General features: G+C 39.5%; 1 pseudogene; it reads right to left on the bottom strand.

Moving 5' to 3' along the window:
• Positions 1–6,436: 6,436 nt before the first annotated feature.
• Positions 6,437–7,975, bottom strand: LOC140847270 (olfactory receptor 7A17-like; annotated as a pseudogene).
• Between the last annotated feature and the right edge of the window lie 8,367 nt (positions 7,976–16,342).

Consider the following 16,342-nt stretch of genomic DNA (forward strand, 5'->3'; position numbering starts at 1 on the left):
GGTACTGTCCTGCAGCATCTGGTGAACTCTTGGACTTTCCTGGATGGGAACTGTGACAGGAAAGTTCCCCTGTGGAAATGAATATTCCTCCCTGGATGGTGGATGAGGGAGCCAAAACTCTCCTCAAGAAGGCAATGGGAAGGGATCACACATTGGTCTCCCAGCCAGAGTTAGGATTCCAAAATGGCCAACCAGGGCCCATCCAGCCCAAGGTCACACACACTGAGCATCTGCAGCAGAGGAGATACTTACAGCTCCTGTGCCTGCCCATGAGGCATGCTTCCCTCTTGTTACTGTAACCTCTAATGCATGACTCTCCTTGGGGGACACTGGTCTGGACAGAATGGAAATTTTTCCTGCTGATTCTGTGTTCCTAGGAGAGCATATTACATGCCAGGTGAATTCAGTTTTAATTACTTCTTATCCATTAACTCTCCTGCTTCCAGAGCTTTAAACCTCCCAGCACACCATACCAATCCTGAGTTTTATTTCCTTAAAAGTTCTAATATTGAGGATTTGTTGTGATCATTTCCATTGGGTCTTCAATGATTTGATTTGTGGGGGGACATGATCCTGATAACTCTGAAAATTGCAATCCTCTTTTTAAGAAGAGGGACTATACTTTTTTCCTCATGATAGCATTTCCAAGATTATAAGGAATCTTGGAAGTTTCATTATACATAGAAGTTAAGAGCTGTCATTTAGTCCCTCATTATATAATGCTATCAATTATGAGTCTAGATATTGTTATGCAGAATAGCCTACCTTAATATATTATAGTGATTGTCAAATATAATTTTTACAGAAGTGAATTATGAGATAGTACCATTATGAGCTACATTCTCCTCTGTAGGAATGGAGGTCAGAGTTGTTTAATGTCCTGTTCAAATATATAAACCAAAGGATAGAGTCTTGATTGTAATTTGTCAGAGTGATACCAGTTCTCAAACTCTGCCACAAGGTTCCTCAACCCTGGGGATATTTGTACATGTCTGAAGGGATGCCTGTCAGCAGCTACTGTGCAGAGGACAGCACCCAACACAAATGATGATTCCACTCCAAATATCAACAGTGAGTGGATGAGGAAACCTGTTCTAGGCCACCACTTCCTAAAAATCAGAAGAGTTTATAGTTGAAATGCAAGATCTGATTCATCAGGCCCTCAGGGGCCCCAGGGCTCTGCATTTCTAACAAGCTCCAGGTGGTATAGATGCTGCAGGTCCTGGTTTGTGGGTCATAATTTGAGAGTAAGGCTGTATCCTGCATTACAGCCAGGTGCAGGTAGATTTAGTTATTGTTCGGCAAGGATCTTCCATGAAGGTAATTTTGAAATAAAAGCTTTTCACTCTTTTATAGTTGGTGATAAATTCTGTGTTGAGTTCTTTTAAAATGTAATGGCACTTGAGTGAGATCAAGTAATTTATATTTGGAAAACACTGTGCAGTAAATAGAATTAGGGCTTCAAAGATGTCCATGTTCTAATCCCAAGAAATGTTGAATATGTTAGTTTACTAGGGTAATTAAGATAGGAGATGGGATAAAGTTGCTAGTTATTTATCTTGATATTAGTCTGGGTTATCACTGTGGTACTAGTGTAAATGTGCATGAGGGGATGATTGAACATGCTGTCCTAGCTGGCATTGAAAGTGGAGGAAGGTCTATGAGCCAAGGACTGCTGGTGGCTCTTGCAAACTGGAGCAGGAGATGGAATGCTGTCTTGACAATGGGTTTCAGCCCTGGGAAAGTTCGCTATGGATTCAGTGTGACCAAAATTGACAGTAAAATGTTCTTTGGGGTGAAAGGGTTATACCCAACTTTATTTCCAGGTGGCAGGTCAGTCACTAGAATTGAATTCACTCAGAGCGAGTCTGTATGCAGTAAGCCAGTCTCTGCTTCTGGGCCCCTCTGTCTGCACAGCCATCCTCTGGGCTTCTCTGCACAGCTGTCCCACACAGCCATCCTCTGGGCCTCTGTCCTTGATGCTGCCACCACTCAGCCTCTGCTCTGCTCTCCTGAAGCCTTGCAGCCCTGCCACTGTGTTGCACCCAGAGCACTGGGCAGAGCTCTTTTTATAGAGTCAACAGCCATGTATTGCCCACAGGTGTGCAGTGAGCTAGTCAACCAGGGCCAGGTGAGAATCCTGGCCACAGGAACTCTCATTTTATTCACAAATGCATTCTCCTCTGGGGCTTCCAGAAGGTTAGAGGCCCTGTATACATCTTTATTTTAGGCCATTAAGACCCATTTCAAACTTCTGAACTTCTGATTTATAAGCTAGAATGTTATCTAAGTCATTGCTGTGCTAATTTGTTTCAGCAGTAATAGGAATCTAATACACTTATTCTATAAAATATTGTTTGCCATAACTGAGTTTAAACCTCTCAAATCATTCAGTTAGCACCTGGGGCAAGACATTATGCTTTGAAATTCCATTTAAATAGAATGTTACAGTTATTTTGGAGTTATTTGGTAAAACGGATTACAAAAAGAATTTCTCATTGCATAAATGTAAAGGTGATTCTGATTTTAATGCTTTTGAGACATTAAAATAGGAAAATAATCATTATAAAACTAAGGTCACTCAGTCAACTTAAATTTTTATGGTCAAAATTCTATATGCTATTTTATGTTAACTCAAATGTTCATTCCTTTTATTTTTGTCCTCTCCAAAATTCTTTCAAGGTTTCTTTCAATGAAATAGATGGAACTATAGATGAGTTTGTGTAATGAATGCATATATATGTCAGGCAGAGTTCATTTCAGATGCAGAGTTCATTTCAGATGCAGAATTCATTTCAGAAGTCAGAGTACAATGTGATGAAGGAATTCATTAAAGGAGAGTGTTAGGGAATGACAGAATAAAGTAATAAAGGAAGTTCATTGAACAGCTACTCAGTATGGGGAACAACCCCTGCTAACTCCTCAAGAAAGGGTCATCTGGCATCCAGCATCCCTTGGATCTGCATGGCATGGGAACTGAGTCCCCACCACCCCAGGTTTTGGGGGAGTTGCAGAACACTGGATGGAGTGAGATCACGTTCTGAAAACTTCCTATGGGTAAATAAGGGAGTCTTTCAGGCAGGTTACTAAAGAGCATCATGACTGTGAGTTGCTGTTCCCAGTCACCCAGACAACGGCAATTTGCAAGGCCAGGACTGAGCTCTCAGAAGCCCCTCCCTACTTGTTTGAGATGATAGAGAGAGTGAAGGATTAAGCTGAAATCCAGAGGATTAGAATGACAAAGCGAAGTAACAAAACACCACTGGAAAGGGGCAGAGACAATGCATTTAAGTGAGAGGTTTATTTAAGGCAAAAAGGAACACACTTGGAGAAAGGGGAGTGTGGGCTGCCCCAGAGAAGAGGTGCCACTAAATGGTTGGGAAAAGGTTAAGATGAAAAGGTTACACACTTATAAAGTGCAGGTAACCTCAGAGAGAGGAACACCCTGAAAGGCTGAGGGTTCCCCCTTTTAAGAATTTTTCAGGAATGTGACAAAGGGCTAGTGGTGCAGACTTGTTAAGTGGTCTCTGAATATTTAAAATTAACACAAGTAATTTACTGCACTGATTTCTCCCTGAGATAACCGGCATCTTGGTCTGGGAGCACATCAAACAAGACCACCTGCCCAGCCTGAAGGTGGTCTGAGTTATTGTTTGCTTGCTAAAGAGTAAGTTAAGAATCTTACTTCTTAACTTACTGGGTGTTAAAATGCACTTATCTTTAAGATGGAATCCTTCCTGCCTTTTACTATGTTGTTTATGGCTGGGCCTACATGCTAAATTAGTTGCCTAGGTTGCAAACTACTTGATTAGGGCAGAAGGAGAAAAAGACAGCATATAGGTAAAGTTAAAAAATAAGCTGAGCCTGCATGATTAACACAGTAAAGAGCTGGGCTATGCTGCAGAACTATCCTTTATCTGGGGAATATTCAAACATTCCAGGCCAAGTTGATTCTGGCGTTTTCATCTTTAACTGATAAACTCTGGGCTTTCCTGGCTTTATTCTCTTTCCACCCTGCTCATATCTATTTTCCTGCCTAACATTATATGTATGTGTGTGTGTGTGTGTATGTATGTTTGTGTGGTTATTTGAAAAAATATGCAAACAGGCATACATGCACATATAAAAACACACTCACTCCTTACTTTGAATGTTTTCATTGCACTCAACAAAGTATGTCTAGCATTTCATTCATTCCTTACAACATCCACCTGAAACAATGTTCATCATCTCACATTACCTTCAGAAATTAGGAAACTGATGCCCAGGTAGATTACATCCTTCACAATTACATTAAAAGTAGTTAGACTTATTCTGCACCTTCTCTAGTTATATACAAGTCTATCCATATATTATGTACTGAATTTTTCTATGACTCCTTTAACTCAGGCAATAGTACATTTTAAACATGTGAAGTTTATTGGACATAATTATACTCCAATAAATTAGAATTAAAAATTCTAGTGGTATATATCTCAGCTCAGATCTGAAGTACATGTAGCTCAGTCACTCCACACAGTGGTGAGAAGTATGTCTTATAACTGGGAAGAGTGAAGTGTCATGCATGTATATGGGAATATATAGGAAGATTAACCTACATATATATAAGTGGAGTAAATAAATGTGATATATTGGTGGAAGAAAGAAGTGCAATACAAATGTACACCACATCATGGAAGAGATTTAGAAACACAATGTAGACAATTTTGACTGAACATAGTGCTCATGAGTAACCCAGAACAATCATAACAACTCCTCAAGTGATCCCATTCAATTATGAAGGCATTATATTGAAACAAGTGCTTTCAGGATGCCTTGTTATATGGCACTAACAGATGCAATAATGAGAGCAAGCAGAACTGAGAGCAATTGTAATAAACTTCTCATTCTGGGTATTTGGAGACGTTTGTGATTACCCTGTTATTTTAGATAGCTGTATTAAAAGGTAACTTCTATATAACCCAGAAATTCCACTTCTGGGAATTTATTTGAGGAAAACAAAATCAACTAATTTGAAAAGATACATGAATGCCTGTTTATTGAAGCATTATATACAATAGTTAAAATATGGGAGCAACCTACATGTCCATCTGTAGATGAATGGATAAAGAATATGTGGACTATATAAAATGGAATACTACTCATCCATAAAAAAGAATGTAATTTTATAATTTACAATAACATAGACAGACTTAGAGGGTACTTTGATAAGACAAAGACAAATATATAATTTCACATATATGTTGTACATGAAAAACATAACAAATGAACAAACAAAATAGAAACAAACTCATGGACATAGAGAACAGACTGGTGGTTGCCATGGGGGATAAGATGTGGGAGGATGGGTGAAATAGGTGAAAGGGGAAGATAATCAGTGTGAGTGTTTGATATCTTGATCTGAGTGATTAAAAAGTGCGGACATACTATATACATATGTAAATTCATCAAGTTGTACACTAAAATTTGTGCATTGTATTGTGTGTATCACAATAAAACTATCATTAAAAAATGGAAGCTATTGAGGTTTCCTTTCAGACAACCAAGAGACTCTAGAAGGATGTGCCATGCCTCTCACAGTTATAACTTCAATTACATGAATGGACAGGAATTTAAAGTCTGTAGTGAGTCATCCTTTGATCATGAGAATATATATATATATATATATGTATGTATGTATGTATGTGTGTGTGTGTGTATATATATGGTGTATAATACATGGTGTTGATGTCATTTAATCACTGCCCATTTTGCCATTTTTTCTTTATGATAAAATCTAGAAAATGGAGATATTTCGTGTAGAGCAGTGCAGTCATATTTGTAGGTATCACTGGAAATTTTAAATTGGAGAAAGGGGAGTGTGGGCTGCCCTTGCATAACTGTAAAGGTGGTTCTGATTTTAATGCCTGGCATAAGGAGGAAGAGAATTCAATAAACATGGCAAACAATCCTTCATCTCAATGGAAAAATAAAAACCTTGCACATGGACACCAAAATCCATACTTCAATGTATCAGATGTACAGCATAATTCCACAGATTTTCCATTATTATCAAACTATATACTTAGTTTGCTTGTCAAAAGTAGTTTTTTCCTTACAAATAATAGAATTTGTGACTATACTTTCAGTAAAAAAATGGGATGATATGTATCATTTGAAAAGAAAGCCATGCTACCATATGAAATAAGTGGGAATTTCCAAATATTTTGGATCAAGTTTGGGCAAAACTATGAGAAAATAAGAAGTGAATAAAAGGAATACTGCCTGTATGTCAGACACAGAAGAAAGCTTTATAAGGTGAGTGACTTAAACTGAATGGAGAAATTGAACTAAGAAAATGAAAATTCAGGAATTAAATAGAAGGAACAAGTTCTACTTCCAATATCTGATTTAAAAAAAATAGCAAATTCTGGCTCTGAGGCTTTGAGCCCTGACATCACAGGCACTTCTTCATTCCTAGAACAATTGGACCCATTATAGCTGTCATCCCCATGAATCTTTTTAGAGCCCTATTTATGTCCTTATTCCTGAGACTGTACATGGAGGGGTTCAGCAAGGGTGTGAGCACGGTGTACATCACAGGCTACTGCACTTGTGTGTGAGCTGGGGGTAGCAGCAGAGCTGAGGCTTCTACAATAAAACAAGGAGACAGTGGAGAGGTCAGATGCACAGGTGGAAAATGTTTGATATTGCCACAGGTGGAAAATGTTTGATATTGCCCTGAGCTGATGACATTCCATATATGGAGGGAACTATCTCAGAGTAGGAGTAAAGGATCCCATTGAGGGGACCAACAGCCAGGAGCACAGCTGTGACATCCATCACTGTGTCAAAGATAAAAAGGTGTAAGAACAGGAAAATCAGACAATTGAGTTCACAGATAAAATGGGGGATATCCAAATCTGTACAGAATGACAGTCATACCACCAATAATCTTTCCAGAAAGGAATTAAGAGCACTGATGATCCAGGACACCAGCCACAGCAGTCCCCAGAGTTCATAATGACCTTGTAGTCCAGAGGGTGGCAGATGGTCACATACCAGTCACAGGCCATCACACTCAGGAGAAAGGGGAAAAAACTCTAAAGAATATGAAAAATACATTTGGCTGGTGCATCCTGCATAGGTTATTTCTTGGCTTTGCACCTGGATGCTCAGCGGCATCCTGGGGCTGGTGGTGGAGGTGAAGCCAATGTCCGCAAAGGACAGGTCAGAGAGGAAGAAGTACATGGGTGTGTGCAGGTGGGAGTCTGAGCTGACAGCCAGGATGAGGAGCAGGTTCCCAAACACAGGCACATGGAGAGGAAAACTCCAAATATGAAGGGCTGCAGTTCTGATACACAATGAAACTTGTGTATTATTTCCTGGGTCCATGTGGTAGAGATGACTACCAGGAAACAGGAAAACAATATGACTAATTTTTAATAATTGGCATTACTAATGCAATGAAATTATACAATCTATATTTTGCAGTCAGTAAGTCAATAATCATAATTTTGTATGAAAATTATTCTCCTCAAGGTTTCCCCCTCATCATCTCTCATTATTAATTCCTATCCACCCTCAGTCTTTTCCCCCAAAGGTCCTGTGTTCTACATTTTAAATGAGAAATTATGTGTGGCATTTGGGTACATCCCATGCTTTCCCTGAAAATTGCTATTCCCCTCTTCAACAGCTGGGGAAACTCTGCTCATTTGACCTGAAATCTTGGAGGCCACAATCCATGGCTTCATAACACTTTTGTCAATATAATGAGGAATTTCCTTCTTATTTCATAAGTTGAGTTGGGATTTAATCTCCCTTTATAAAATGTTTGATAAATCTCAGAGAGTTATTTAGAAATTTTTATGTAGTGGAACCTTACTTTAGCACCTCCTATGCATTGATCTCCCAGTCATGGAAACTGACTTGCACTGTCACCAGACACCCCAGCTCCAAGGCTCAGATCCTTCCCTCTGTGTGGAACCTTGCTCATGGGTCTATTTGGAAATTTTCATCTCCTCTCTGTCTTCAAAGCTTCATCTCCTCTTCCTGACTGTTAAAATTCGTATCCCTCATGAATCTTTTTTTTGAACATTCTCACAGAAAATAACCCTTCATTTTGCACATAATTTTGATGTTTGCACTATCATGGTATAATTTTTCTTTTCAGAGAGATTTATTTATTTGTTTATTTTTATGTTAAAACATTTTATTAAGGTATTATTTATATACATTCTTGTGAAGGTTTTACATGGAAAAACTATGTGGTTACTACATTTACCCATATTATCAAGTCACCACCCATACCGCAATGCAGTCAGTGTCCATCAGTGCAGCAAGATTGCCAGAGATGCACTATGCACCTTCTCTGTGCTACACTGTTCTCCCCGTGATCCCCCACACCATGTGTACTAAACATAATACCCCTCAATCCCCTTCTCCCTCCCTCCCCACCTGCCCGCCCACACCCCTCCCCTTTGGTAACCACTAGTCCCTTCTTGGATTCTCTGAGTCTGCTTCTATTTTGTTCCTTCAGTTTTGCTTTATTGTTATAATCCACAAATGAGGAAAATTATTTGGCACTTGTCTTTCCCTGCCTGGATTCTTTCACTGAGTATAATGTCCTCCAGCTCCATCCATGTTGTTGCAAATGGTAGGATTTGCTTCTTTCTTATGGCTGGATAGTATTCCATTATGTATATGTACCACATCGTGTTTATAGATTCATCTACTGATGGACACTTAGGTTGCTTCCATTTCTTGGCTATTGTAAAAAGTGTTGTGATAAACATAGTGGTGCATACGTCTTTTTGAATCTGAGAAATTGTGTTATTTGGGTAAATTCCAAGGAGTGGGATTCCCAGGTCAAATGGTATTTCTACTTTTAGTTTTTTGAGGAACCTCCATTTTGCTTTACACAATGGTTGAACTAGCTTACATTCCCACCAGCAGTGTAGGAGGGTTACCCTTTCTCCACATCCTTGCCAGCATTTGTTGTTCTTAGTCTTTTCAATGCTGGCCATCCTTACTGGTGTGAGGTGATATCTCATTGTGGTTTTAATTTGAATTTCCCTGATGATTAGTGATATGGAGCATCTTTTCATGTGTCTGTAGGCCATTAGAATTACTTCTTTGGAGAACTGCCTCTTCATATCACCTGCCCATTTGTTAATCAGGTTGTTTGATTCTAGTTGTTAAGGCATGACAGTACTTTATATATTTTGGATGTTAACCCTTAGTTGGATATGTCATTTACAAATATATTCTCCCATACTGTAGGATACCTTTTTGTTCTGTTTATGGTGTCCTTCGCTGTACAGAAACCTTTTAGTTTGTTGTAGTCCCATGAGTTCATTTTTTATTCTTTTTCCCTTGCTCGAGGAGATGTGTGCAGGAAGAAGTTGCTCATACCTATATTCAGAAGATTTTGCCTATGTTTTCTTCTAAGAGTTTTATGGTTTCATGATTTACATTTAAGTGTTTAATCCATTTTGAGTTTACTTTTGTGTATGGGGTTAAACAATAATCCAGTTCCATTATCTTGCATGTAGCTGTCCAGTTTTGTCAACACCAGCTGTTGAAGAGGCTGTAATTTCCCCATTGTATGTCCATGGATTCTTTATCATATATTAATGGACCATATATGGTTGGGTTTATATCATGGCTCTCTAGTCTGTTCCATTGATCTATGGGTCTTTTCTTGTGCAAGTACCAAATTGTGTTGATTACTGCGCCTTTGTAGTAGAGCTTGAAGTTGGGGATCATAATCTCCCAGTTTTATTCTTCCTTGTCAGAATTGCTTCAGCTATTCGGGGTCTTTTGTGGTTCCATATGAATTTTAGAGTGATTTTCCCTAGTTAGTTGAAGAATGCTGTTGGTATATTGACAGGAATTGCATTGAATCTACAGATTGCTTTAGGCAGGATGGCCATTTTGACAATATTAATTCTTCCTATCCTTGAACACAGGATGCATTTCCATTTATTGGTATCTTCTTAATTTCTCTCATGAGTGTCTTGTAGTTTTCAGAGTATAGTTCTTTCACTTCCTTGGTTAGGTTTATTCTTAGGTATTCTATTCTTTTTGATGAAATTTTGAATGGAATTGTTTTCCTGATTTCTCTCTCTGCTAGTTCATTTTAGTGTATAGGAATGGAACAGATTTCTATGTGTTAATTTTGTATCCTGCAACTTTGCTGAATTCAGATATTAGATCTAGTAGTTTTAGAGTGGATTCTTTAGGGTTTTTAATGTACAATATCATGTCATCTGCAAACAGGGACAGTTTAACTTCTTCCTTGCCAATATGGATGCCTTTTATTTCTTTGTGTTGTCTGTTGTGGCTAGAACCTCCAGTACTATGTTGAATAGAAGTGGGGAAAGTGGGAGTCCTTGTCTTGTTCCCGATCTTAAAGGAAAAGCTTTCAGCTTTTCCCTGTCAAGTATGATGTTGGCTGTGGGTTTGTCATATGCGGCCTTTATTATGCTGTGGTACTTGCCCTCTATACCCATTTTGTTGAGAGTTTTTATCATGAATGGATGTTGGATTTTGTTGAATGCCTTTTCAGCATCTATGGAGATGATCATGTGGTTTTTGTCCTTCCTGTTGATGTGGTGGATGATGTTGATGGATTTTTATCCTCGAAACCCTGGAATAAATCTACTTGATCATGATGGATGATCTTTTTGACGTATTTTTTAATTCAGTTTGCTAATATTTTCTTGAATATTTTTGCATCTATGTTCTTCAGGGATACTGGTCTGTAATTGTCTTTTTTGTGGTTTCTGTGCCTGGTTTTCATATTAGAGTGATGCTGGCCTTGTAGAATGAGTTTGGAAATATTTCCTCCTCTTCTACTTTTTGGAAAACTTTAAGGAGAATGGGTATTAGGTCTTCACTAAATGTTTGATAATTTTCAGCAGTGAAACCATCTGGTCCAGGGGTCTTGTTCTTAGGTAGTTTTTTGATTACCAATTCAGTTTTGTTGCTGCTAATTCGTCTATTCATATTTTCTGTTTCTTCCTTGGTCAGCTTTGTTACATTGTATTTTTCCAGAAACTTATCATTTCTTCTAGGTTATCCAGTTTGTTAGCATATAACTTTTCATAGTATTCTCTCATAATTCTTTGTATTTCTTTGGTATCTGTAGTGATTTTTCCTTTCTCATTTCTGATTCTGTTTATGTGTGCAGACTCTCTTTTTTTCTTGATGAGTCCAGGTAGGGGTTTATCTTTTTTCTTTATTTTCTCAAAGAACCAGCTTTTGCTTTCTCTGATTCTTTCTATTGTTTTATTCTTCTCAATTTTATTTATTTCTGCTCTAATCTTTGTTATGTCCCTCTTTCTACTGACTTTGGGCCTCATTTATTATTCCTTTCCTAGTTTCATTAATTGTGAGTTTAGACTGCTTGTATGGGATTGTTCTTCTTTCCTGAGGTAGGCCTGTATTGCAATATACTTTCCTCTTGGCATGGCCTTGGCTATGTCCCATAGATTTTGTCGTGTTGATTTATTGTTGTCATTTGTCTCCATATATTGCTTGATCTCTGTTTTTATTTGGTCATTGATCCATTGGTTATTTAGTAGCATGTTTTGAAGCCTCCATGTTTTCGTGGGAGTTTTCATTTTCTTTGCATAATTTATTTCTAGTTTAATACCTTTGTGGCATAAGAAGCTGGTTGGTAAAATTTCAGTCTTTTTGAATTTACTGAGGCTCTTTTTGTGGCCTAGTATATGATCTATTCTTGAAATGTTCCATGTGCAATTCAGAAGAATGTGTATTCTGCTGCTTTTGGGTGTAGAGCTCTATAGATGTCTGTTAGATCCATCTGTTCTAATGTGTTGTTCAGTGCCTGTCTCCTTACTTATCTTCTGTCTGGTTGATCTGTCCTTCAGAGTGGAGTGGTGTGTTGAAGTGTCCTAGAGTGAATGCATTGCATTCTATCTCCCATTTTAATTGTGTTAGCATTTGTTTCACATATGTGGGTGCTCCTGTGTTGGGAGCATAGATATTTATAATAGTTTTATCCTCTTATTGAACTGACCTCTTTATCATTATGTAATGTCCTTCTTTGTCTCTTGTGACTTTTTCTGTTTTGAAGTCTATTTTGTGTTGTACAAGTACTGCAACTCTTGCTTTTTTCTCTCTATTCCTTGTGGGAAATATCTTTTCCATCTGTTCACTTTTAGTCTGTGTATGTCTTTGGGTTTAAAGTGAGTCTCTTGTAGGCAGCATATAGATGGGTCTTGATTTTTTATCCATTCAGTCACTCTATGTCTTTTGATTGGTGTATTCAGTTGATTTACATTTATGGTGATTATCAATAGGTATGTCCTTATTGCCATTGCAGGCTTTAGATTTGTGGTTATCAAAGGTTCAGTGTTAACTTCCTTACTATCTAAGACTCTAACTTAACTCACTTAATATGCTTTTACAAATACTATCTAAAGGTTATTTTCTTTTTCTCCTCCTTTTTCCTCCTCCTCAATTCTTTATATATTAGGTATCATATTCTGTATTCTTTGTCTATCTCTTGATTGACTTTGGAGATAGTTAATTTAATTTTTCGTTTGCTTAGTAATTAGCTGTTGTACTTTCTTTACTGTATTTTTGTTCCCTCTGGTGACAGCTACTAAACATTAGGAACAATTCCATCTATAGCAGTCAGTAAAAAATACACTGTAGAGATGGTTTGTGGGAGGTAAACTCTCTCAGCTTTTACTTATCTGGAAATTATTTAATCCCTCCTTCAAATTTAAATGATAATCTTGCTGGACAAAGTAATCTTGGTTCGAGGCCCTTCTGCTTCATTGCATTAAATACATCATGCCACTCCCTTCTGGCCTGTATGGTTTCTCCTGAGAAGTCTGATGAAAGGCTGATGGGCTTTCCTTTGTATGTGATCTTATTTCTGTCTCTGGACACTTTTAGTAGTCTGTCCTTTTCTTTGATCTTTCCCATTTTAATTATTATATGTCTTTGTGTTGTCTTCCTTGGATCCCTTGTGTTGGGATATCTGTACACCTCCATGGCCTGAGACACTATCTCCTTCCCCAGATTGGGGAAGTTTTCAGCAATTACCTCCTCAATAACACTTTCTAACCCTTTCTCTCTCTCTTCTTCTGTTATCCCTATAATGCCAATATTTTTCCGTTTAGATTGGTTATACAGTTCTCTCAATATTCTTTCATTCTTATAGATCCTTTTCTCTTTCTGTTCCTCAGTTTCTTTGTATTCATCTTCTCTAGTTTCTATTTCATTTATTGTCTCCTCCACCATATCTAATCTGCTTTTAATATCCTCCATTGTGCTCTTCAATGATTGGATCTCCAACCAGAATTCATTTCTGAGTTCTTGAATATATTTCTGTACCTCCATGAGCACGTTAATTTTTATTTTGAACTCCCTTTCAGGAAGAGTCATAAGGTTCATGTCATCTTTGTCAGGAGTTTTATTAATTTTACTTTGAACCAGGTTTCTTTGGCATTTCATATTTGTATGTGGTGCTCTCTAGTGTCCAGAAGCAGTAATCTCTGAAGCTGCTCCATCCCTGAAGCAATGTTGGGGGTCACAGGGGAGTGGTTTTGGTGACTGGGGGTAGGAAAGACCTGTTTCCTGCTTCCTGGCTACTATGCCTGTGTCCTCTGCCTGAACAAGTGCCCTGAGCTCACAGGTATAAGCCTCTATGCTTTGCGTCTGTAGTTGCTGTAGACAGATCTTCCCTCTGGCCTGCCTAATGCCAGGGTAGGGTTCACTGGTTTGTTAGTCAGGTGGGGCTGGCCAGGAGAAAGGCACAGTAGGCTGCATATCATGGAGGGGGTCCTTGGAGCTGTGTAGCCAGCCAGGGAACTGGATCACCTGAAAATAGTGAAAGCTCCCAAACTGCTGAGCAGAGTGCACCTGGAAAATTTTGTGGAGCAGTAAGCTCTCTGCAATTCTTGCCCCTTTAGCAGCCCTTTTGCTAAGGGCTTCTTTGTTAGGAAGTCTCTCAGACTGCCTGCCTTAATTTTTTCCTAGAGCACCTGGATATGGATCCCTGCTTTCCACAACTGATTGGAATCTCAGTCTCTCCACAAATTCTGCCTGTTTTAGCTTTCCAATCCCCTAATCATGAGAGTATCATGAAAGCACCATGAAATGTAGGTTTGTGCTCCCAGAGCAGATCTCTGGAATTAGGTATTCAGCAGTCCCAGGCCTCCACTCCCTCCCCACTCCATTTATCTTCTTCCCACTGGTGAGCTGGGGTGGGGGAAGGGCTTTGGTCCTGCCAGGCCACAGCTTTGGTTCATTACCCTGTTCCTTGAGGTCTGCTCTTTTCTCCAGGTGTATGCAGTCTGGCACAGTCCTCTTTCCTGTCGCTCTCTCAGGGTTAGGTGTATTAATTATATTTTCATATTATATGTTGTTTTAGGAGGAAGCCTCTGTCACACCTCTCATGCCGCCATCTTTAATCTCTCCCTGTAATTATTATTTAATTCCATGTCCCATTTTTTTGCAAGACTGCGAGTGCCTTGAGGCTCACATTAATGTTATACATATTCCCTGACCTTAACCCCAAGATAGAGTTTAACTGAGAATGGTAGCTGAATTCCGCTTGGAATGTTTGTGTTTTTATGGAAATTGTTGATGTTGAGAAATGAAAGAAAAGAATCTGGGAAATTCTATAATGAGAGGGTGTTATGGAAAATACTGGAAAAACCTGGACTGGATAATTGACAGAAGAACCAAGCGGCACTTGGAGGTCTTGGAGTGTTGAGTTTTTATTTTACATTGGGGAGTAATACAGAGGGGAGTAATCTCCCAAGGTCTGAGCCCAGAACAAAGGCCAGGGGAGCAATGTGTATTTTTCTGCTTCTGTAACTGCAACATTCCTACATGCACAGCAATGAGCAGGCAAGGGGGAGGGAGTTTGGGGAGTGAGTGCCTGGCAGAGCAGTGGGGTGAAGGGGAGGGGGAAGCGGTAGTCTCTGTTGTCTTTGCTAAGAAGAGCAGCAGAAGGGAGCCACCTGGACTAGACTGCTATCCTTGTAAGTTTTTCCCTACCACTCCCCCACCTCTGATGCCCCTTTAAACACTTCATTTTAGAGGGCATCATTTCCTTGGTTTATGACAGGGTCATAATGGCTCTGCATATACATGAGCTGTACGGAGGAAATGCGTTCTCTGATAAAGTTAATGAGCCAGTTGAAGATGCAGGGTCCCACTAATAGTTCAAGTAGCAACAGAACCATTGGCCTGGCAAGGCTATTTGAAGGAGTAGCCACGGATTCTATTTTAACATTTGCAGCTTGGAAGGCACAAACATCAGGGTTATTGGAGGCGATGGGCACCTTTTTCAAGGGCCGATTAAAATTAGAAAGGAGAGGGAGGGGCACATACCCCCTCCCGCCCCAGTCCTCCTTGGCGCACTTCTTTGGCACGGAGCTCCACCATCTTTGCGCAGTGGGAGCTGAGGATACTCAAGGGACTGAAGGCAGACCCCGTAGTAATACTAAACTGCTTAATCTGTTATAGTAAAACCTGAGAGGTCTATATTTTGTGGTAAACTGGCTCTTTAGTTAGTGCCTTTAGGTCTGCTTGACCTTTTAATCCCTGTCCCTTCATGCTTGGTTCTGGACTCCCCCCTATCAGACATTCCAATGTGGGTGAGGGAGGTCCAGCGGACAGTGGATCCCTTTCTTCCCCTAATTGCACAGGTCTGAGTCCCATTTATTTATTGTTTTAGTTCAGTACCTTTTCCCATCTTTAAGGCAAAGAGTGGCTCTCTTCTTACTATAACATTTAGCAGGCATGTGGCTGTAGGCACTGAACCCAGTCCCCCATTTGTCTGACTTTATGCAACCACACTGAGGTTGCCCAGAAGTGAGGGGGAGAAAAGGAAGGGAAAAATGGTATAAAACAACATTACATTGTGGTAGTGGGGAGATGCAGGCTGAGGCTTTAGTATAGTTTAGGAGAAACAGGTAAGCACAGCAAAACAACCTACAATTACCCAATAGACAATTAAAAGGGCAAGTTTTGAGGAATAGTCCAGTCTGGGGGGGTGGGAGTAACAGCAGAGAGTTCAATGCCTAGAAAGAAAGATGCCATGCCAGGGAGGGCCAGGATCCATGGCGTGCAGGTGTTCATTAGTCAGAGGGTAATTGTTGGATGAGGAGGCAGAGATGGTTCTGGAGGTCTGGCTGGGCTTCCCACTGATGTATTTTTTCCATCCAGATTACGGGCCTTTTCACTCTGGAATGATGGACCCACCCAGTGATGTCTGCAACCTTGAGGGCAGTAAGAGTAGTTAGAACAACAATGTGGGGCCCAGTCTACTAGGTTTGAGAGGGTCTCTTTTCCAATTCTTGACTCAGACTGA

This window comes from Manis javanica, chromosome 18 (genome assembly GCF_040802235.1).
Source record: "Manis javanica isolate MJ-LG chromosome 18, MJ_LKY, whole genome shotgun sequence".
NCBI classification, from domain to species: Eukaryota; Metazoa; Chordata; class Mammalia; order Pholidota; family Manidae; genus Manis; species Manis javanica.